Source organism: Periplaneta americana, chromosome 15 (assembly GCF_040183065.1).
Source record: "Periplaneta americana isolate PAMFEO1 chromosome 15, P.americana_PAMFEO1_priV1, whole genome shotgun sequence".
Lineage (NCBI taxonomy): Eukaryota > Metazoa > Arthropoda > Insecta > Blattodea > Blattidae > Periplaneta > Periplaneta americana.
The window spans coordinates 134,263,067-134,286,173 of NC_091131.1; the positions used below are offsets into that span (position 1 = coordinate 134,263,067).

Below are 23,107 nucleotides of genomic sequence, written 5' to 3' on the forward strand. Positions count from 1 at the left end.
TTCCAACTGGGCATGGCTTGCTTTTCTGAGGGCCGTACCTTCGATGGATCCTTGAATTTAGACTTGAATTAAATGGAAACTATGACAATCCGACAATGCGACCTAAAAGTACATTTGGGCTCAATCTGGTTTATTGTGCGCCGTATATCAGTAGTTACCAACCTTTCTAGGTCAAGGATCCACTTCTAAGAAAATTATACTTCACCAGATCCACAAGTTAAATGAGTAATCATTAAAATTAACTGTTATTAAAAATAAATTATTCCAATTAACCAGGTGCTGAAATTCAAAATAAAATGTTCTATACTCACCGAACAAGTACTGTATTGCATTGCATTTATTTAAATTAGGTATTCGTACATCACTTCACAGCTAGAATATGGAACATGTCAACAAAAAAAAAACTTAATAGCACTATAAAGTCTTAATAAACAGTCACAGTCTAGTTGAAATATATATACAGAAAAGTTTTACAATGTGTGTGTGTGTATGTATGTATGTATGTATGTATGTATGTATGTATGTATGTATGTATGTAGAGTATGTATGTATGTACAGTATGTATGTATGTATGTATGTATGTATGTATGCATGCATGCAATTATTCATTCACACTGCAAATGGGTAAATACCCGGTGGCAGTGGTAACTAATTACACTCAATTAATACAATCAATAATAAATTAAAATTAATAATAATAACAACAATACAATAGAGCATCGATTATCCGAAGCAATTAGGAATAGGAGATGTTCGGATAACTGATTTTTCTGATAACCGATTATTCACGAAAACAAATTGTACCGGTGTATAGGAGCAGTATGAAACAAAGAGACACTGATATTAAGCACAAAACTGTAGGCCTACATATATGTTTTGTATCACACGTCTTACAAATAACACAGAGAATTGACTACAGTCCCGCTCAAACCTCCTGACGTTTGCAGGTGTGTCTGCTTATCGGCGATAGCCAATAGCGGCAGTGCTGCGTTGCAACATATGGGCTACGCAGACCTGCCACACAGTCGCCGCTTAGAAATCTCAAAACCAAATAACAAGTGCGCTGGGAAATTGGTATGTTGTTGGGACCCTGCATGTATATATGATGAATGTTTAATGTTTTCTGAACACATAGAAACAAAAATCACATTTCTACCCCCAGTGGTTCCAATTGTATGGGTTAATACGGTAAAACCCCGATAAGACGCTGTTCAAGGGACCGCGTGTAAACCTCGTATTAATCGGGACCGCGTGTAAACCTCGTATTAATCGGGACCGCGTATTAGACGGGTATACTAATTTTGACTTACATACAGTATCTATTAGGATTTTTCTTTATTGAAATATATGATTCATGAACAGTAATATAGCATTACTCCATTATGTAATTACTATACTGTACGTCAAAGACATTACAATATATACTGTACTCAATTCTTTCGAAAAAAGTAATTTATAGTTATTTGTCGCGTGGGTGTTTCCAAGTCCTCATGTTTATTACCTTCACTTTCCTGCGCTTACATCCTTCCGACGTCGCAGCTGCAGAGATTAAGTCGCGATTTTTGTTATTGTCGTTAATGTGGATGATGGGATTTCTAATGAATCAGACAGTTGTTTCTGATTAAGAGTACTGTTTTCATCGTAATTTCGTAAGATTTCCATTTTTTCCGTCACAGTTGCCTCTGTCTCATTCCTTTTGTGCTGACTTCCAGCAATGAAGTAGTAGACGATATTTATACAGCTGCGATGCGAAATGGAATGTTTATATGTAAGAATTTTGAGAACCATAAACTTACAGCTCCAAACAAAGGGTCTCTTCAGAATATAAACAGAGTTATCTCTTTCTGAGAGGAGAGAAGAGAGACTACTAAATTGAATGTCAGTTCGATTTCTGATGGTGTTGTGTGCAATTGGCTCTGTTTAAAGTACGGTATATGAAAGTGTAATGTAATATCTTTTTCGTGTGTTGGCAATTTGGCATTCTCAAAACAATTAATATGTCTCTTAGTGAGCCCAGTACAAGTGGGAATGGTGGATCGAGTGGATATGTCAGTAAAATTCGGTAAATGGTGTTTAGTGTTTATAATTTCTTTAGGAAATACTCTTCTGAAGAAATGCGTAAAAATGTTAACTTTTCAAAATGTCAAGCACCGACTGCCGAGGCGTGTTCTTTAAGTGTCTCTATAGTGTCCCGTGTATGCAGAGAAGTTAAAAGAGCGCAAACACAGGGTGCCGATAAATTGTTCCATTCTCCTAGAAATCATATAAATGTTCCTAAAAGAGTTACAAATCTAGACGACTTCCAAAAAGACGTTGTACGACGTACAATTTTTTACTTTTACGATAACGGAAAATTTTCGACAGCTGACAAACTAACCGTACTGCTTAGAAAAAAAAATTAATTAATCAGGTTCAGTTTCTTCCACTAAAAGATTATTGAATCGGTTGGAATTCCGCTACAGGAAAACCATTGATGGGCGAAAATATCTAATGGAACGGAATGATATTGTTGCTGCAAGACTGAAGTTTCTGCGCAAAATAAACATGATCAGATCATCGAGTGACACTCGACCCACATTTTACCTTAATGAAACGTGGGTCAATAAAAATCATTCTCTGAAATATGTTTGGCAAGACTCAAATAGAAATGGAGGTCTTAAAGTGCTTTTAGGAAAGGGAAGGTAGACTTATTATTTGCCATGTAGGATCAGCTGAAACAGGTTTCGTTCCAGGTAGTAAATGGGTATTCAGATCAAAGAAAACCAGTGATTATCACGAAGAAATGACGGCACAATCATTTCGCGATTGGTTCTTAAACAAATTTCTAAATAATCTAGAGGAAGGGAGTATAATTATAATGGAAAATGCTGCATACCATTCCGTTAGCATTAATAGAACACCAAATACCTCCTCTAAAAAATATGAAATCAGTGAATGGCTGAAAAATAAAGGTGTTAGTTTTTCTCCATCAGAAACTAAGTCAGAATTTTTGGAAAAAGTGTTGCCTTTCAAAAGCAGTGAAAAAACGTATGAACTTGATCAGCTGGCCAATGAAATGGGGCATGAAGTGTTAAGACTTCCACAAAAGGTGCGTTTTATTAATTCATCATTTTCCATAAACGAAACACAGGCATGTAATAACCTCTATTTTTGTAAGAATGTGCTCTTACAGCATGGACATAATGCTATTTAGGGCCATGTCAATTCAATCAATTCATTTGTACAGATAATTACTATTTAAAATTAATCGTATCATTCAATTTATTTGATCAAACTGCGCCTTTGTGTTATTCGACACTTTATTAACCAGCCCTAATAAAAGTAAAACTTACAAAACCGATATAAATTCAGCGAGTTACGTCTGACCCAACTAATTTTTCTATATTTTGTGACTTTTAATTTCATTCGATGCAGTCTGAAGATAATAATAATACATATTATTATTATTATTATTATTATTAAGTCTTCTGCATCTCCCTATCAAACCAACCTCAGGTAAAGAGTCGCGCTCCACAGTTTTAAAAGTACTGCCGCTGAGAGACAGAGACGGAGAGAGTAGTTGTGACAACGTCGCGCTCGCATGTTACTGGCTTTCGCGAAACGTCAGGAGGTTTGAGCGCGACTATAGCCTAGTTTGACAAGTTCAAAATGACCATTAAAGTAAAATTTGCTGACTGGAACGCTTTCGGTTAACCGATGTTTCGGTTGATCGGTATTCGGATAATCGATGCTCTACTAATAAAATAATTAATAATAACAATAGTATAATACAAGGTGCATCCTAAATTAAATAAAGAACAATCACTAAAATGCAAAATTAACTATTAAAGTGCATCTAATTTGTAACTTAACCCTAAATGAAATGTTAATACACGCACAAATACCGTTAATCATTACACTCATTTCGCTCTCAACTCACTCAATTATTATTAATTATTTATTATTATTGTTATTATTATTAATTTAATTTATTATTAATTGTAATTATTGAGTCTAATTAGTTACCACTGCCACCGGGTATTTACCCATTTGCAGTGTGAATAATACAAGGTGCATTCTAAATTAAATAAAGAACAATCACTTAAATTACAAAATTAATTATTAAAGTACGTCTGGCCGCGAAACCATGTGACCCGGGTTCGATTACCGGTCGGGACAAATTACATGGTTGAGGTTTTTTCCGGGGGTTTCCCTCAACCCAATATGAGCAAATGCTGGGTAACTTTCGGTGCTAGACCCCGGACTCCTTTCATCGGCATTATCACAACTGTGGAGTAACGGTTAGGGCGTCTGGCTGCGAAACCAGGTGACCTAGGTTCGATTTCCGGTCGGGGCAAGTTATCTGGTTGAGGTTTATTCCAGGGTTTTCCCTCAACCCAATATAAGCAAATGCTAGGTAGCTTTCGGTGCTGGGACCCCTGACTCCTTTCACCGGCATTATCACCTTCATCTCATTCAGACGCTAAATAACCTAAGATGTTGACAAAGCGTCGTAAAATGATCTACTAAAAAATACATACATACATAAGTGTTCTGCCAAGGGTAGGTCTTTAACTGCAAACCCAGTTTTCTCAAAATTTTCCTATTTTCTGCCTTCCCCTTAGTCTCCGCATATGATCCACTTATCTTAATGTCGTCTATCATCTGATGTCTTCTTCTGCCCCGAACTCTTCTCCCGTTCACCTTTCCTTCCAGTGCATCCTTTAGTAGGCAATTTCTCCTCAGCCAGTGACCCAACCAATTACTTTTTCTCTTTCAGTTTCAGCATCATTCTTTCTTCACCAACTCTTCCCAACACAGCTTCGTTTCATATTGTATATGAGATAGGAAATCCAGAATGGGATAGCTGCCCTGTAACAAGGGACACCGTTTGATTGCAGCCACATAATTAATTTCTTTGTTTATTTGCAAAAAAAAAAAATTACGTAGGTAATTTTTTTCTTTTTTCTCTTTCTTTTTTTAGTTTGCTTTTTAGCAGCCATCTCTTTAACAGACTTATATATTTATTAATTTATAAAACTGTATAAATGGTGATTTAATATTAAAAAGAGGAATTTAAAATTTGCCTAGATAAATCCTGAAGATTTTACGTATTGATATAAAATATATGGAAAAAAAATTACACAAAATATTGAAGTAAGCTTAGTTCAATATGCTACGAACAATAATGCAATCACCTCCCAGCGATTTTCAGGTATGTTGTATTTTTCTTCCAGATATTTGGAGCAAGGTTCATAATGCCTCTTATTTACACGATCTAGGTCTTTGTTCTGAGCATCACTTCTTTCAAAACGTAATGTTGGGTCATTAACAAAGTTAATGTTCATCTTCCAGTTGATTGCAATGATGTCAGCACGTTTGTTGGAAACTTCGGTTGAGATACATTTAACTTTTTCATAGAATTAAAAGTTTTCAAATTTTCTAAGGCATTGACAATATTATTCCTTACCATGTGGTGACCGTTATTTCTTAACAGCTCCCCTGGGAAAGAAACCCAGAACATGAGGGAGAGTTGCATTCTCGTTGCAGTGACGGCAAAGGGGATTTTGGCTCCTACCTGGGACACTGTGGACAGAGATAACATTACAATTAATTTTTATGACATTCGTCCATTGGGAAGATATAAGACCTTTTTTGGTGGAAATCGCGGAGTTTGATTTTAACTATTCGAAAAATTGTGTCACTCATCTACCATGATGTGGCAGGATAAATGTGAAGAACATAAAGAAGAGCGTTTTTCTTTTGTTTGTTGCCATGTGAACATATTTAAAGTATTTATTTATATTGTTATATTGGTTTAATCTGGTTTGTAATTGGATTTCTATACTTTACATCACTTTACTCTTTCGCTCGATACAGTATAAAATAATAACCTCGCAGTTCATACAATATCTATGCAAATTAACGGATTAAAATGTTCGAGTTCATGACAAGTGTTGAGTTTGATCAAGTTCGACCTCATCTATGCTATTACTTAACTACGTATATCTTTACGCACCATGGAAAGAGGTGCAAATCAGCAATTCTAATTTAACTCCTTTGCTTTGTATATATAACGATGTTTAAAATTACCATTCTTTACATTCTCCTTTGAGTTGCACACTTTCTATTATTCACTTCCTGTTATTTCCTGAGGCAAGAACTGCTAACAAATACAAAGATTGATTCTATTTTCTTCTTCCGTAATTGAACACACGTTACAAGACGGTGAAATCAGCATCACGTCTGTATATGTTTTTACCACAAAGAAAGATCTCGTACTCAGCGTTATAGGACTTCATCTTGCCTGGAGCAGTTATGGATTTTACAACGAGCTTAAAAATCCCACTTCAACTTGTCTTGATCAAACTCTTCCGATTCGTAGTTTTTTTTGTCCATTTTATGAAATAAAATTCTGCTCCCAGACTTACTGTGTAAGTCGAAAAGAAAGAAACAGATTAACAAAAGTATTTGGCATTGTGGTGTTTGGTTACCACGACACATTGTTTTTCTCTCCTTTTTCTTGTTTCCTTAATTTTTTTCTATCTCTATTCCTTCCTTTTTTGCTTTTATTCTGTTTTTATTTTATTTCACTGATTAACTTTATATCATCTTTACTGTGTTAACATTAGAAAATTACCTGGCTGACTAGTTTCGAAGTGGTATTCTTCATTGTCCGAAGCCTAGTGAAAGTCCCGCGCTATCTTCTGATTTGCGACTATTTTATTTATCTACGTTTTCTTCCCTTTCCTGTCACAGGTCAGTCGGGTCTGCTCCCTTCTTTTATTTCCGATCGGGACCGCCTGGTTTCGAAGCTAACTGGAAAGAAGCTTTTCTATTGGTTACTTTGAATTTGTAGCGTATTTATTTTTCTGGCATGTTTCTGTTTTTTTTTAAAGGTCAAGCAGTCTGGTTTAAGCTGCCGACGAGAAGGAGTCCCTTCTAAGCGCTTGTCATGGCTGTCTACGCTGACGTTTGAGTAACGCTGGATTAGGCCTAAGCGTGTGTATTTCCGACTATGCTGGTGCAGCGAGAAGACGTCACCAGTGCAGTGGATTTGTGAGGAAAGTTACTACAAGTTAGACTGAGCGTTCGGTCTTGTGAGACCACATCAGGTTATTGCATAGATAAGAAATTAACTCTGACTGAGAAGACAATATATACTCCGTATTTCTACACTGCTTGCGCTGTTATTAGGGGCGTTGCTTACCGGGCTGCTCGTCATATCATAGTAATATTTTGCATGGCCACCATATTCTAGTTCACCCAAAATACCGGTCTGTCAAGCCAGTACGGTATTTTGTTTCTTAAATATTTGGAACACTGCTTAATTTTATGTGTTATCCCTGATCACATATATAATAGATTGCTGATCCCTATGTTAAAATCGGTAGCACTTTGAAGAGAAGAACCGCCAGGATCGCCACCCGTCCGCGGTAAACGAACACGAGTTGGCAGTACAGTCGCTAATGCAATTCAAATGGGAGTTATGACTTAAATCCTTATGTAACAACTAGGTGGCAGCATAGTAAAGCTGACAAAAGTTGTTACCGTCAAAGTCTATAAGGCGGATCAATCTGTTATATATTATGTGATCTGGAGTGTTATCCTTCGAGATATGTTTTCTCTAGTCCTTCTTTAGAGGTGCTGTAGTGTGGTTGTAATCTAAATCTGTTCAGTGTATTGTTGTCACTGTTTCTTATTAAAGTATGTAATTATTTTCTGCTAAATTTTTGCCGGTCTCACAGATCGGTAAATCGTATTAAGTAGAATTTTGTCAACTTCAATATTGTTGTAAGAATATTTTGTGTTTATTTTCTTTTCGGTAATTAATTTTTATTATGTCCCACTGTTATTGCAAACATATCTCACCTTGCCAGTTATACTCACTGATCATAATTTTCTGAAAATAATGCAGAAATGGATAGAAGATGAAGATGAAGTTAATGAAAATGAAGTAGCTGAATGTCCCCATTTCGATGATTTTGCCCAAACTCTGATTTTATCACCCCCAGTACTAATCACACCGAAACATCAAATTCAGAGTCAGATGAAGAATTGTTAGAAAGAGACACAGAAATTCATAATGAAGTTACCAGATGGGAATAGAGATGAAACAGCCCCACTTCGTTCACCCAATACTTCAACAAATGACGTGTATCTTGGAAAAGACAAGTTTGTATGGTTCAGCAAACCCCAAATAAAAAGCAGAAAAACGCCTTCACACAATATTATTCGAGGTGTACCTGATATTATCACAATCACTAAAGACTTCGGCAATGCAGCTGCTTCTGTAGATAACAGTAACCTGTTTCTGGTTAATTGATAAAAATGAATTATCTTGAATTAACTTACTTACTTACTGGCTTTTAAGGAACCCGGAGGTTCATTGTCGCCCTCACATAAGCCCGCCATTGGTCCCTATCCTGAGCAAGATTAATCCAGTCTCTATCTTCATATCCCACCTCCCTCAAATCCATTTGAATATTATCCTCTCATCTACGTCTCGGTCTCCCCAAAGATCTTTTTCCCTCCGGCCTCCCAACTAACACTCTATATGCATTTCAGGATTCGCCCATACGTGCTACATGCCCTGCCCATCTCAAACGTCTGGATTTAATGTTCCTAATTATATCAGGTGAAGAATACAATGCGTGCAGTTCTGCATTATGTAAGTTTCTGCATTCTCCTGTAACTTCATCCCTCTTAGCCCCAAATATTTTCCTAAGCATCTTATTCTCAAACATCCTTAACCTATGTTCCCCTCTCAAAGTGAGAATCCAAGTTTCACAACCACACAGAACAACCAGTATTACAACTGTTTTATAAATTCCTTTGCTATGGTCGTGCCAGAGAATCAGTCCCATTCCGAGGCTTATTTGAAGGTTTCGTAACAAGCTTTTTCTTTACGGTGATGGGTTGTTAGCCCTTCGTCCAACCCACAAGCTGGAGGACCACCCCTCAACGGCTGTCCGCGACTGCTTATTCAATATATTCACAGCTATCCTCCATATCTGGAGGCCGTCTCCTCGATCCGCAACCTGAGGACGCGCCATGCCGTGGTGATAGTGACCCACAATACATGGATCTCGAATTAAAAGTGTATAAATTACGCTTGAGAACAATAATAAAATATTCTCGGTCTCCTAGACCGATCTTTCTGTAAGTGTGATTTTAGTGTATTTTTCGGGCTTTCCTAGTATTAAGTTATTCTCTTTCCCCTCTCACGAGATCGGTAGGGTCTTTTAGTAAAGTTTGATGGTTTTCTTGTTATCCGTCTCCTGAGTGCGGGAGGGGGGAAGGTTTGTGGTACCACAGTTGTTTACTTAATTAATTATTAAAGCAGCTTTTAGTAAGAATTATTGTTCATGGTGTTTTGTTGTTATTTGTTACCACAAGACAACTCACCAATTTTTTTGTTTTTGATCCCTGCTATCCTCAACATACGATCCGCGGAGGGGAAAGGACACAGTCACGCCACAGTATGACATACTTGTTTCTGAGTGAAGACTGTGTAAGGCATCGATAGATACAAAAACTTTCAAAGTTTCATTCGCAATTGGCGCCCGCTTCCTGCGTTTCTTCAGTTTCGCCAGGAGCACTAGAGTGACAGTTTGGGAAATGACTTGAACAGTACATATTGCATGTTGGAGTTAACGAAGATAAATTTTATCACAACGACAGGATGGACTTTGTGCACACGTTTTAATAAAAATCCAACCAGGATCTTAGAAGAGCACCACGCAGTTGTACCATAATTTCATACAGACTGGTTCTGTGTGATCAAGGAAGGGCACAGGGCGGTCACGTAGGCCAACTGTATATCAGATGAGGATGTCAACAGAATCAGAAAATGTTTCACAACAAGCCCTCAAAAATCATTTAACACACAGAGACTGTCAACAGCGGCTACTTAAAAAATTCCATGCAAATTTTACTGGTAAAAGCCTTGACATTAAATGCAAGACAGTACAATATACGCCATCAGTTCCAGCGAATATTGAGTATGAAGATTTTGCAGACCGTTGATTGAAAAACAAGATTTAATATAAACGGTAGGGTCAATCGTTATATCCTGCGAATATGAGGCACAAAGGACCCTAATGATAATTTACCATTAAGCATGTCTAAGATTCACCGAAGATCAATGTCTTTTGCGCCATACCACGAAGGAAATTCCATGGTTCATTCATCTTCTTGATGGGCATCGTATCCTCTTTTTACAAGATTCAGCAGTGGGTAATTCTGCAATCACATTAAGACTACAAAGACTACTTGTTACATGACCGGACAGCATACAATTATAACAGTGCCATTCGGCGTTATCTGAATGAAATTCTGTCTTATTGGTAGTTGGTATTTTGGCCTTGCTATTGTCTTTTTATTTCCTTCTCCATTCTGTTCTTGAACGAAATTTGTTGCGCAAGATATGTACAAATCTTTACATTTAGGGGGACCGTTCCATCTACTGATCCATTAACTGTGTTTTGAATTAGTATTTTGAGAGGCTTGCGGTTTTTTCATATTAAATATTTCCACATATAGAGAAATTAATTAGTGGATGTTAAATTGGCTGAAATTTGAATCCCTTGTGTTGACAATGCAATTACAAAGTTGCAGACTATACAGGGTGTTAAAAAAGTATCCAGTATTTTAGGAGGTGATAGTGTGCATCAAAACAAGAAAAATGTGTAATAAACATGGATCCTACAGCAAAATACTTTCTGAGATCTGAACATTTGTTCATAGGAGGTGCTCAATGTGACGTCCATTTATGGCAATGCAATTTCTGTCCTACAATACTGCATGCTACCAGATAATCATACCGTAGTTGGCACCCCTGTCATGGAATACTGGTACGTCGCAAGAAATACTGAAAAAAAAAAAAAAACTTTGGTTGCGGATATGAACAGGCTTCAGCAGAGATGGTGTTGTGAGTTTTCGTTATCAGCATGTGTGGGCTGATGAAAATTCCCATGCACTTGAAGGAACAAGACATCAGCAACGAATCTCAATCAACGTTTGGGCAGACGTTCTTGGCAATAGATTAAGGGCAATACGTGCTACCAGATATTAACTGGGGCTCGTTATCAGGACTTTCCTATTAACGTATTGCCTACCTTGCTGGAGTATGTGCTATGTCAGCAAAGACTACAGATGTGGTTCATGCATGATGGCACACCACCACATTTTTTCCGCAATGAGCGTGAACACCTGACGCTGACATTTCAGGACCGCTGTATTGATCTGCGAGGCCCCACACCTTGGTCTGCAGATAAATTTCAAAGAGTGCGTGATTCCTTACGCCGAAGGGCAGAGGAATGCATTGCCGTGAATGGACGTCACATTGAGCATCTCCTATGAACAAGTGTTAAGATCTCAGAATGTATGTGTTGTAGGACCAATGTTTATTAGATATTTTTTTCTTATTTTGATGCATACTAGCACCTCCTAAAATATTGGATATTCTTTTTTTACACCCTGTATAAATGGAAGAACAACTCCTCTTCCATAATATTTATGTCCCTTTATTTTGAGTTCTTAAATTAACCCTCTATTATTATTTATTTTAGTTATCTTGATTGTATTGCAGAGCATTATTTCTTACTCCACAACTCTCCAAGACAGGTTCACTATCTCTACTCCCACTTACATCTAAATCCTTTTCTTACTTTATTTTATCTTTCATACTATCTTCTGAAATCCTTTAGGTTCTCTGTTTCTTCTGTCTATAATTTCTTCCTCCTGTGCTCAGACGTCAATAAGTCAAGTGGATTTATACATTTGTAACGGCGGCAACGAATGCAATACTTTTCTTCCCCTCACATTACCATTGAAATATTATGTGTTCTATACATCTATAGAAACTGGAAAAGCGTTATTCAGTGTTTTTAAGTACACTAGTATTGCTTCTTGCTGTACTTATAAGAGTTTTACTCCACAATACAACTCTTTCTTTATACAACATGAATTAAAACTTCGGTACGTATAAATGGATTTTTACTTTACCAAAGACTACGTTTAATTAAATTTTGACTGGTTAATTGCTTCTTGTTTGGTATAATTCAATCAATTTATCTCTTATTTTATTTAACATCAATACTATAAGTATCATAACCACAAATATCAACAACAAAATCACAATTTTTAACATTATCTCTTCATCATCACTGGCCTAGCGATTATCTTGCTAGCAGATTGATCCGAAGTGCGCTTGTTGAGACCCAGCAGAAGATGTTGTACGAAAAGTAAATCATAACAATGCCGAAAAATTTCAATGATGACTCTGGGAACTATACAAGCATTTTGAAATAAGTAGGCTACTAACCCCTTTCATCCAATGACGTCTGTCTTTTATGCTATATGGTAGTAAAATTTATGCCGCCTGCACATTAATTGAAATTCCCTAGAATCATTACGTGTCTACAAGGGGGGACCCAAAAATAACCGGAATGTTTTTTTTTTTTTGCATTTTTATTGAACTACATGCACAGTACTTTAGTTCCCTTCAGAGTATTGTCCGTGTGTATTAATGCACTTGTCCCAACGCTATTTTCACTGCTGAAAACAGTGCTGAAACTCTTGAGGCAGGGTACTGTTCAAATCCATTAGCGTGTTTTCTTTGACATCATCCACATCACTGAATCGCTTTCCTTTCAGACATTTCTTCATCCGTGGAAATGAGCCGTGCCTACTACCACGGCCGTTTACCTAGTACGTCACTTCATCCGTCAGAGCGTTCTCAGACGTCACAGTATAGATAGCGCTATCAATCCCTTCATTTGTTCTTTCCGAATAACCCTATTCGCTGGTTCATTACGTCTCACGAGGATAGAGGGGGAGAGAGCTTACCTGTTTTAACGGAGATACACGGAACGTCACTTGGGTTCCGGTACGCGGCAGATACACTTAACAAGACTTAGGCCCTCGTACGCGGGAGATACACGGAAACAGTTGGCTCAGATTCAAGCTCTCGTACGCGACAGAAACATTTAACAAGATTTAGCATTTTGGTACGCGGCAGATATAGACAACGTGACTCGGGCTTTGTACGTGCTGGAGATAGATCAGTGGAGTAGTTAAATTGCGTCGTGTGTGTTTGGGATTTTTAGTGGATCGTAGTTTGAAATATCGCTTGCTAGTGATATGTCTTGGGGGCAAGTTTTATTATTTGCATCGAGTAACATATTTGTGAGATATATGTGTTTGAGGTAAATTGTATTGGGAATTATGTAAGGAGATATGATTCGTAATGTGAGTTCATGTTCCGAGACGGTTAGAGTGATAAGGCAGCGATTACGGTCTCACATATGGTTTTAGTGTTTTCTCTGCTCCATTTTGATTGTTGCTTTCCTTCGCCACTATTTTCTTATCATGTGCGTCGAGTTTAGTTGCTATTTAAATGATCCTTGAAATTGGAATTATCGTCCGTTACTTATTACGTGCATCTGTCTCCATCCCTTTCTCTCTCCGTTGGGTATTCATTTGGTAAAGTGCAGAGATTTGTGTTAGTGCTATTTGCACAGTTTATGTGACCAATATGTGCAATGGGTAATGTATAGTGATCTGTCATGTAATGCCTTATGCTGGGTAGAGTTTGTTTCTTATTGAGTGTACATGTATTTTTAGTTTGGTTAGTCAGACTGAGTGGTATCTATGATCGAATGGATCATGTATTAAGTTAATGTGCTGGCTGGGTGTTGTGTTCAGATTCATACTCAGATAGTTAATATATATATATATATATATATATATATATATTTAGAGAGTGGTTCATGAACATATGGTTAATAGGTTAGTCACTGATGGTCGAGAGACGGCCATATTAGATGGTTTAATCACTTATAAGTGTGTTGGCCTCAGCCTTGTGATACTTACATGATTTACATATCCTGGGGATATCATTTCAGATTAGTTTGTCCTATTTTCACTCATCTATTTCATGTTTATTGTTATATCATTTTTCATTTATGTACATTGTTACTTATTATTGTTAATTATATTTGTTTTACAAATTCACACTATTCATTTCTAAAAGTCTTCCACTGCGCATACCCAATCCTTTCAATGTGCCGTCCACCTGGCGAAAGCAGCCAATATAAGAAAGATAAAGAGGAGGAGTGGATGATCGTACCACCGCCCTCACAGAAACAAAAAAAAAAGGTCCGACGGAGCCAGATCGGGTGAGTAGGGTGGATGAGCCACAAGCAACTGTCGGACCGTCTACTTTCAAATTTGAGCTGTGTGGGCTGGAACAATGTCGTGGTGAAGCAACCAGTTCCCATTTCTCCACATTTCGGGCAGTTTTCTTCGCACACTCTCTCGTAATCTTCGTAACATATCCAATAGAAATGCTGGTTCACTGTTTGTCCTGGCGGAACGAATTCTTTGTAGACAATGTCGTTCACAAAAAAAAAAAAAAAAAAAGAAAAACAAATCAACATTGTTTTCACATTGGATCGCACTTGACGTGCTTTCTTGGGTCGTGGTGAATTTGGAGTTTTCCATTTGCTCGAAGCTTGCTCTGATTCTGGATCGTACCCATAGCACCAAGACTCATCCCCAGTCACAATTCTTTTAAGAGAATTTGAATCGTTCTGCACTTCACTCTTCAAGTCGCGGCAAACTCTCACGCAGTTTTCTGTTTGGTCATCTGTGAGCAAGAGAGGAACATATTTTGCAGACACCTGTCTCATGTGCAAACCTTCGGTTAAAATTCGCTGGACCGTACTCCATGACAGGTTCGTTTGCTCAGAAACTTCGTCAATGGTCTTTCGACGATCTTCATCAATTGCACGTTTGATTTTGGCAATGTTTTCGTCATTTCTTCCTGTAGAAGGACGCCCGGGGCGTGGCATGTCTTCAGTTGACGTGTTGCCAGATTTGAAACGGGAAAATCACTCGTAGACCTGTGATTTCCCCACAGCATTATCATTAAAGGCTTTCCGAAACATCCCAACGGTCTCGGTTGCAGTTTTCCCTAACAGAAAACAAAATTTCACACACAATCTTTGTTCCTTGTGGTCGGCCATCTCACTAATCGCCAAACGGTTGAAACAGGAACGCGAACAACACAGCACCACAAACAAACCACTTAATTAAGACTGTCGCCAGTTCACTAACGATCGCGGAAGACCCCAAACTAACATCACCTAACAGCACAGCTCGTAACTACAAAGCATGCGCGCGCAACAGTTCGGTTCCGGTTACTTTTGGGTCCACCCACGTATGTTGCAACTACGATTCTAGAACATCGGCTGACTTGAAGGTTTGATATTGTAAGTGAATGTACTCAGAATTCATTGCACACCGAAGATTTAGTAACTCGTACATAATTTAAGTGCTCTAGCCTAGCCGGACTACTCATGAAAGCTGCTCAAAAGGCCGATCTTCACTTCAGAGAACAGTATATAGCGCCGTTACAGTGACTGAGAGTTATTAAAGAAGTACTAGACATGTCGTTATACGAAAAAAAAAAATTGGTATCCAATCTGGCGAACGGGCTGTGTGGGACATACTTTACAAATCCACCAACCAGAACAATAAAATGATACTAAAAATTAGACCTTATAACTACACAACTAGTTTTGTAAAATTATGGCGGTACAACGATGAGGCTCGTTTGAGCGATTCTCTGAAGCAAACTAATCATGTTCATATGATCTGATAGACAGAACTACAGTTTGATCCGTTGGGGTATTTATAATATTATGTTATTATTATAAAGCTATTATGATAGCAGAAAAAACTTCTTGCTTGTTACATTATGATTAAAAGATTAGAGTTTCCATATATGATATGAACAATGCATACATAATCTGAAAGGACAAATGAAAATCGTGGATGATTAAAATGGCTACTACAAATCAACAGCGGGCACAATGTTCTTTGGTGTGCTAAATTTGAGAGTGTTAAAAGAGTTCAAAAGGAATTTCGACATGAGTATGGTGTGCGTAATGTACCTCAATACGATTCCATAATGTTGTGGTATCGAACATTTGTAGAAAATGTTTCTGTGTTAAGAAAAAAGAAACATGCAGGAGGTTGCAAGTGAAACCCAGTACGAGAAGCAGCTATCTCTTGGCTTAGCCCCCAAAACTCCTCAGATCTTACCTCTCCTGACTTCTTCGTGTGGGGTTTTGTTAAAGACATTGTTTATTCACAGAAATCCAGGAACATTGATCTGAGAGTAAAAATTATTCAAGCTTTTGAACAAATCACTCCTCTTATGTTACAACGGACATGGGCTGAATTGCATCAGCATTATGAGTTGTGCAGGGTGCGCAATGGGAGTCATGTTGAGCCGGTGTTGTGTGCACAAAGTTTCAGCAAATAATATTCAATAGTAGGATGTTTTGCGGTGTCTTTATTTATCCATACCCAAATAGATCACTCTGTAAATTATTTCAGCTTTTATTTTAAATAATTTATGGCTTCAAAAACAGCACCTGTTATTTATAGAAATTATTATGAACTCTCGCAACACACACAAGTTATCGCTTCAGGGGAAGCTTTTATATTTTTGAAAACCAGTCTGTATTGAGATTTCCTTGTGCGTCATCAATAATCCAGACTATTTTATAAACAAAATGCTCCAGTCTCCATTTTTCCAAGGGGGGTAAATGTATCGGTAAAACACAGCTCTTTTATCAACAGTGTCTTTCTTGCAATCGCGCTCTAATTTAATTTTTTATATAATTGAACGTTTTATCGTCCACAGACGGTTATAAAAAGGTTTCATGAATATCAAATGATATTCTTCATGACCCAGTTTCCTACCGATCTACCTATCTTCCGCTGTATACACATCAGCTGCTCTGAATACAGAGACACGGTTAAGAGGGGGCGTTAAAGGATATTTCATACCGGTAACACGTAGAATGCCAATGTGATCAACAGAGTTTCCCGTCTTCTCTGGATAGTTAAGAAGGAGAGAGATAGAGAAAGTGGAGAAATTGCTAAGACCTTTCTCTCTTTCTTATGGTTCTTTTTCATATTACCTTCGCGTTAACCTCAATGACAAAGAGCGTTTGCTTCATCGATTAAAAGGTTTACTTATAGCAACAGAAATAATAGGAGTACACGCTGTTTTCAAACAACATTCATTGTTTAAAAGCAATTCATGAATAGGCTGCGGATTCACACATGAATTAAAAGCATGAAAATATATTCTAAAAGTTACGATAACTTGTATTTTTAATAGGAAATATGCACAGACTTAAGTCATTTTTGGATAAATTAGAAAATAGATAATTCCCATCGTATTCCGCTTATACACCTTCAACTGTTTTTCCAGGCTTATCAATATAAACTAGCTTGATATAAAAAAGTTTCACGCTAGTGAATGCCGGAATTTTTTACGTTATATTTTGTTTCCTGTGTTAGGTTACATACTTTTCGTATGCCTTGAATATACGAAACTGTGACAGATTAGGTTAGGCTTTTGGTATGCCTTACATATACGAATCAGTGACAAGTTAGATCAGGTTAGTTTATGATTTTGGTATGAATTGAATATACTCAAAATTGTATAAGAATATGCCCGTTCTTGCTAACCGCCTTCTTTGGTAACGTTATTGTAAAGATCCATTCGAAGATATACTCTACGTTATGTTCAGTTAGCTTAGCTTAGAAGATCTCAGATCCTCTATCCTGGTGGTCTGCGAGAAGATTCGGATGGCAGCGATTGAGTTCGGGGATTTTCAAGTGCTGGAAAAGACTAATGGTTTTTACTGACGTCAGTACTGGCCTGTCATGAGTTAAGCTACTGTAACGGTGGATATAAAAATCAAAGTCACATTACAGAAACTCTGTGCTTATTTTGTTATTATTTGTTCTGTTTTACTATTTTAGTGCTTATTCCATTACCTAACACAAATTATTTTTATTTCACACAACTTCGTATCGTATGATTTATATTCCTTTTTCACTATAAACTATCACATATTCACCTCCATTAAGTCGCACCTTTCATTTCAAGCGAAATTTACCTTATTTTCCAACAATTGAAGGCCAAGCGCCATTTATTAAAAACGGAGAAACCAAGGGTTAAAGTAAGTGAATACGACAGTTTAATGAAGATAGGCATATCATTTAGTTTTAATGTGTATTACTTTATACAGGGACATCATTTTACTTTTACTTCAATTTTTATTGTACCTGAGTTTTTGAATGTACTTCACTCCCACCCCTTCTACTAAGGAAGTTCCAACTCCACACAGAACCAAGACCGCAGATAGTAAGCAGTACTGAGTTACTGAGTATAGTACGTTCCAGAAATATGTTCGCGTTTTCCAGTGACGAAAGAGCTTTCAATATTGAATCATATTTTCGCACAGGAATTTCCATTTCAAAATTACCCTTCAATAATTCCAAATAATAAATATAATTCCATCTTTCGTTTGCCTACGTCGCATCCCGATTTCCCCCACCTGCTTCTGCTCGCCCCTCTGTAATAGCTGGGCTGCCTTAGCTCTTTTCTGAAAACATTAATTTCTCTTAGGAATTGGAAGTTTACGTAATATTATACAGCTGTTTAATTTAAATTAAATAAAAGGGCCTCGTTAAGTAATTAACTGTCACGTGATTTCCTCCCTTTCTACAATCCTGCGGCATAACCACTTGGACGGACAGTAGATAGCATGTCTGAGTAATTTTATATTTTCGGGTCGGGCAGAAGTGAAGATTGAATTTACAGTACGTAGAGTAGGTACAGAATTATTTCAACATGAGTTACTAGTACGAAGGACGAAACTGGCAATTGGAATTAGATGCAATAGTCTATAGTGCGATAATATGCACAAAAGAACTGAAGCCTGTATCGAAATGAACGGCCACCATTTTCAAAATTGTGTTTAAATATTCATATTATGATTATTTTTCAATTTAACTTCTTTCTCTATATTGTACGCTAATGTGCTGTAGACAGTATAATGTACACTGCATAATGAATACGTTCGCATGGATAACTCACTTCGTGAGTAAAAACACTTATTCTTAATACAGTACTGTACTTGATTAAAGAAAAATCTAATGAAAATTATCAAACTCAAAATCGCGATATTTCCTAGTTTACGTAAATGGATGAACTACTTTTCTTCCATCCTATACCTAGTAGAGTGATTTGTGTTTTACGCCAGTATCATCGAACTCCAGTCTTGGAGGGGGGAGCAAGCGGTGTTTCCGGTTCTCTAAAGGTATAGACAGGTTAATATTAAAAATGTTAGTAAAAATAAAATGATGTCCCTGTATTACTTGCTATATGTTTCCATTGAATTATGGTAATAACTTCCTTTAACCCTTGTTTACTACTGTTTTAGTAAATGGCGCTTGGCCCAGTATGGTTCTGAACCCTTCAATCTTTCTTCCTCCAAATATATCGCAATAAAATATATAGATTTTCAATTTCATCTCCACAAAAAATAATCTCTTATAAATTCAACGATATTTACTCCCAATATTTTTTAATTGGATATTTAACGACGCTGTATCAACTACTAGGTTATTTAGCGTCGATGAGTTTGGTGATAGCGAGATGGTATTTGGAGAGATGAGGCCGAGGATTCACCATAGATTACCTGGCATTCATCTTACTGTTGGGGAAAACCTCGGAAAAAGCCCTAAAAGGTAATCAACCCAAGCGGGGATTGAACTCGCGCCTTAGCGCAACGTCAGACCGGAGACAAGGGCCTTAACCGACTGAGCCACGCCGGTGGCTCACTCCTAAAATTACCTGAAGTTCCTGTTCATTAGTTTCTCCTCATTTTCTTTTGGCTTCGTATTCAGCAAAGGCTGAATTTTTTAAACACATTTTTATGAGGTATAGTTTATAAATGCAGGTACATTAGGAATTGTTTGTGCAGTTATGCTGTTATTTAAAGCATAACGAACAATAAGTTTTAAAATGCAGTAGACCTAATCTGTAACAACGTGTCTTCGTAAATGATTGAATTCCTCGAGGTAGTCAGAAAATTTAAAAAAATATATAACGAAAGTTTGTTATGAACAAATTTAACAAATATAACTTTACTCTATGATACTAAATTCATCTCACCCTCAATCCAGCTTTCCAGAAGGAAACTACGTGAGCATTTATCTTTAGGCATATCGTTTTTAAAGTTCCCCTTGACTGTATTTATCGCCGCGCTCTCATGGTTAACATTCGGCAGGTCTTTGAGCGGCCTCGTACATAACATTCGGCATGTCTTTGAAATTTAATTGCATTATTGTTTTCAATTCCTTATGTCGCCGCTCCAATCACTCGCCTCAATTTCAATATTGCAACCAATAAGCTGCTTCCATTATTAAATGACATCTACTTGTCTAATCCACGTGGACTAAAACCGAGGTTGCAATGTCTTGTGCTGAGGACGAACATTAAGGTATGTGATTGAAAATTATTATTAAGAGTTATTATTAAGAGTTAAGAATGTCAACGTACTCGTATATGAAATAATAATAATAATAATAATAATAATAATAATAATAATAATAATGATAATAATAATAATAATAATAATAATAATAATAATAATAATAATAATAATAATAATAGCCATTTAACAATATGTATGTATGTATTTATTCACACTGCAAATGGGTATATACCCAGTGGCAGTGCTAACTAATTACACTCAGTAATGACAATTAATAATAAACACAACTGATAAAAAACAATAATTAATAATAATAATAATAATAATAATAATAATAATAATAATAATAATAATAATAAAATAATAATAACAAGGAGCATCCTAAATTAAAATGAAGCATGGTCACATAAAATAACATTTAAAGTAAATCTAATTTGCATCTTAACCCTAAGCTCGAACTAAGACCCACAAGTCTGACAGATTCATACCTGCACAAGTACCTTTCGGCACTACACTTATTTCGCTGTCAACTCACTCACTGCACTGATTCTACCTGATTTCACTAACACTTCTAACCATTTCGCTGTCCAAATACTTTGCACAGCCACTTCACTGACACCAACACACTTCACTTACACAATAGACTTCACTGACACTACACACTTCACTGACACAACACACTTCCTCGCTGATAGAACACTTCAAATAACAAGATATCAATTACACCCTTTAACTACTGTGTGTAATATACTACTGTCTATTAGTAAAGTCCTTAAGCCTATTTTTAAATACATTTTTGGTTGTTGGTAAAGCCTTTAGTAAGTCCGCAGGTAAAGCATTCCATTCCTTGATAGTACGATTGAGAAAAGAAAACTTTCCAGTGTCCGTCCTCTGTCTTCTTTCCCTCAATTTATATGAGTGATTGTTCCTTGAAGAGTAATTTGGCGGCTGCAACCTATTTTTTATTTCGCTCTAGGCAGGCTCACCTCTGTATGTTTTGAACATTGCGCATAATCGAATTCGCGTTCTCCGGTCCGTGAGTGTGTCCCATTTTAATGGTGAATTATTACGACAAGACTTGAGAGCCCGTTTTTGAATCTTTTCCAGTGTCTTAATATGTTCTAATCTGTAAGGATCCCAACATGCAGCACCATATTCCATTACTGGACGAACTAGTGATTTATATACAATCTCTCTGGATTTATCAGAGCCTTTCCTTAGTACCCTCATCATAAAGTGTAACGCCCTCCATGCCTTTCTCGCTGTGTCAGTAACGTGTTCCCCCCAGCCGAGATCGCTGCAAAATGTTATTCCTAGGTATTTACATTTGTTAACTTCCGGAATGGTTTCACTCCCTAATACGTATAACAAACTAGTGCTTATTCTTATCGAGGAAGTAGACGTGACAACGCGACGCTTAGAGTGAAACCTGTATAGCAACAATCGGTCGGCAAAATTATGTTTTAAACGCACACCGCACATTATTGTATGATGCTGACATGTTAACCATGAGAGCGCGGCGATTATACACATTAGTCGCATACAAGCCACGAAGCACGTTACACACAAACTGAATAAAACACGAGAAGCTGACAATCGGCTTGAACTGTTAATTGATTTCAGTTGTTGTAACAGGATCCAGGCGGTGTGCGGTAGATTAAAATAGAGGGGACAGGCATAACAAGTGAGCATTAGTTCCCTAAAGGCTGGTTCACAACAAACCGGGAACGGAAACAACCAGAACAACAACAAAAATGATATTAAAATAAATAATGTATTTAAAGTTCAGCATTCACGATAGTTAATTGTAAACGCTCACATTTAAATACATTTATTTTAACAATATTTCCGTTTTCGTTCTCGTTATCGTTTCCGTTCTCGGTTTATTGTGAACCAGCCATTACAATGCATGTTTTGTGGTAATAAAGGAACAGATGGTGAAGTGAGAAGGGAGGAGAGATCGGAAGTGATACTTATATGGTAATTGTTGACTCTACGTTAATATTTTTAGAGGATACAATCTTTATGTTTGTACTATAAATATTATTTTCTTTTGTTAAGTTTATTTATATTCGCTTTAACATCTGTTGTCATGTCGCGTGTGTAAGATTTTTGGGCATATCAGTAGGCCGTCGTTAATTTTGTTGAGTTTCTGTTTCTATAGTCGTGTGTTTATAAATGGCTTGTGTTCATGAAACTGGTTTTAGATTTTGATTAACCCTAGAATACTATCGTCAATGAGTAGTATTCTAATGCTATTGATACCGTAATAGGCGAAAAACTGTTTTCGAGCTTTATATTCGTTTCGGAATATCATTTTCATTTCTTTATTTGTAATTTTATTTGTTTAATCCTCTATTTTGGTTCTAATTTTTATTTTAATGAAAATAAACTTACATGAAATATAAAATGATATAGATATAACTACAACAAAATATTTCTGAATATAGCCTAATTTTTATTTCTTTCCTTTAGTTTTACTTGTTTATAATTTATATTTATATTAAAATAAATTTAAAAGAACAAGAAACATAAATGTAACTATAAGAAACTCCATTTTGAATCTTGCGTACACACTACACGAGTAAGTCCGCTAGTTAATCAATTACTTACAAGAAACTATTTCAGAATAAAATTTTGTTGCTTTCTTTAGTTTTATTTAAATTTCGTTTGTATTTTGTTTGAGTAATTTTTATTTACATGAAAATCAAGGAATTGTTATGAATCTTCATAGTAGCGGCAGTGCCTAGAAT

At 36.7% G+C, this 23,107-nt stretch overlaps 1 protein-coding gene across 7 annotated transcripts in view; it reads right to left on the minus strand.

Moving 5' to 3' along the window:
• Positions 1-319: 319 nt before the first annotated feature.
• The window catches only part of LOC138715358 (uncharacterized protein CG3556-like), a 99,168-nt gene continuing 76,380 nt past the window's right edge, over positions 320-23,107 (minus strand). For all 7 annotated transcript variants that reach the window (XM_069848184.1, XM_069848185.1, XM_069848190.1 and 4 more), the window contains 2 exons: positions 5,450-5,565; positions 320-4,851 (listed from right to left, as the gene is read on the minus strand). The gene's annotated coding sequence lies outside the window, so the exon portion shown is untranslated. The remainder of the gene's footprint in view (positions 4,852-5,449; positions 5,566-23,107) is intronic.